Source organism: Capra hircus, chromosome 3, assembly GCF_001704415.2.
Source record: "Capra hircus breed San Clemente chromosome 3, ASM170441v1, whole genome shotgun sequence".
NCBI classification, from domain to species: Eukaryota; Metazoa; Chordata; class Mammalia; order Artiodactyla; family Bovidae; genus Capra; species Capra hircus.
Window position 1 is genome coordinate 110,876,563 of NC_030810.1, and position 2,396 is coordinate 110,878,958.

The 2,396-nt window shown below is 36.7% G+C and overlaps 1 pseudogene; it reads left to right on the forward strand.

Moving 5' to 3' along the window:
• LOC102170372 lies at window positions 292-583 on the forward strand (annotated as a pseudogene).

A 2,396-nucleotide genomic window follows, 5' to 3' on the forward strand; every position in this document is an offset into this window, starting at 1 on the left:
GCAGCAGCAAATATAAAAGAGGTGTTTAGTAATTGACAACACTCTTTGAGAGAATTATTTCTCAATTCTTTAGCTACTTTAGATACAACTGTTTGTTCTCTAATGCCATCTTTATTAAATGTATCATGCAATATTAGAAGATGGCGACAAAAAAAAATCAAGTTTTCTTTAGCTCTGTCAAATCACGATTCCTGATGAATATGTTCTTGAAAATGGTGGAAAGTTTTTCTATTTGATAGTGGAGAATATTGGTATTTGGCACAGAATCTGGCTTGGATGATTTGGTTAAATATGAGTACCGGACATGTGATGGAACATTTAAATTTAGTTCAGATGTATCCTACCAGTTGCATAGGCTATATGCATTGATAAGAAATAACACCTTTTACCCCGTTGCAGCTGAGAAAGCAATATAGGTCACCAACAGCTCTACAGGGGCCATCTGAGAAATTTCTGCCAGAGTTCTCACTCTTGCTAGGTCTGCTCAAACCAGCAAGGTCTGATCTGGAAATACGGCCGCAATATGTGCCGCCAGCGTTTCCAGCTGTACGCGATGGACATCGGCTTCATTAAGTTGGACTAACCGAACTTCCTTAAATGGAAGGAACACATCAACATTTTGCAGCACATCAGCCTTATGCAGAAACAGTACTAGCTCTTTGTATATTAAAAAAAAGCTTTAAAAACTTCAAAAAGAAAGAAAGAAATAGCAGCATTCCTCATCTGTTTGTTTTACTTCCAGGAAATTTGAAGATATTTACAGCATACTTTCTGATGTTAAACAGAACTGAAACTCCAATACTTTGGCCACCTCATGCGAAGAGTTGACTCATTGGAAAAGACTCTGATGCTGGGAGGGATTGGAGGCAGGAGGGAAAGGGGACGACAGAGGATGGGATGGCTGGATGGCATCACCGACTCAATGGACATGAGTCTGAGTGAGCTCTGGGAGTTGGTGATGGACAGGGAGGCCTGGCTTACTGCGATTCATGGGGTCGCAAAGAATCCGACACCACTGAGCGACTGAACTGAACTGAACTGAAGCATTCAACATTAGTTCCTGAATCCTTAATAACTGACCTCAAGAAAGGAGGTATCACTGCTTTCTCTAAGATATACATGAATGCAGTTATTTCATTAATGTATTATAGTTTTTGTGTACAGTACTTTCACCTCCTTTATTAAATTTATCCCAATATTAATATTTTATTCTTTTTGATTCAATTGTAAATAAGATTATTTTCTTAATTTCTTATGGCTCATTATCAGTGTATATAAAAACAAGTTATTTGTATATTGGTTTTATACCTTGCATTTTTACTAAATTTATTATTTCTAGCAGGTTTTTTTTTTTTTTTGGTGAAGGGTTTGTGGTTTTCTATATGTAATATTATATCATCTGCAGAGAGGATTTTAGTTCTTCCTTTTCAGTTGGAATGCGTTTTAGTTCTTTTTCTTGTCTAATTACTCTGTCTAGTACTATGACTTCCACTACTATGCTGAATACAAGTGGTGGCAGTGGCTTGTTCCTGATTTTAGAGGAACTCATGTTTTCGCTGTTGAGTTTGACACTAGCTGCGGGCTTGTCATATATGGTCTATATAATGTTAAGGTATTTCCTTTATACCTGTTTTTAGAGAATTTTTATGATTAATTAACGATAATTTTTTTCAAAAAATTTTGCATCTACTGAAATAGTCATATTATTTTTACTCTATTAATGTGATGCATCACATTGATTGATTTGCAGATGTTAAGTTATCCTTGCATTGCAGAGGTAAATCCTACCTGGTCATGGCATATAATCTTTTTGATGTATTTTTCAATTGGTTTGCTAATATTTTGCTGAGGAATTTTGCATCTGTGTTCGTCAGAGGTGTGTGTGTGTGTGTGTGTGTGTGTGCTAAATCACTTCAGTTGTGTCCAACTTTGTGACATTATGGACTGTAGGCCATCAGGCTTCTGTGTCCATGGGATTTCCCATGTAAGAATACTGGAGTGGATTTCCATTTCCTTCTCCAGGGGATCTTTCCAACTCAGGGACCAAATCTACATCTTCTGCATTACAGGCAAATTCTTTACCACTGAGCCACCTGGGACACCCCTTTGCTGTGTATACATGTGTCCAAATTTGTTTCCAGACATTTAAGCAAAGAACTTTTGGAGTCTCCAACATCTATCTCCTTGAGTAGAAAGCAACTATTGTACTTGAAACTCAATGTACAGTTTTTAGTTTTTAAGTATGCAGATTTGACTGAATATCCTCACCAGTCATACTCTCAAATTACTCGTAGACATTTTAAATAATTGTTTTCACCTCTCCTTGGAAAATGGTACATCACTTAGTTCTAAGTCCTCAAATTTATATTAAATTGTCAAGACACTGGGTGTCACCA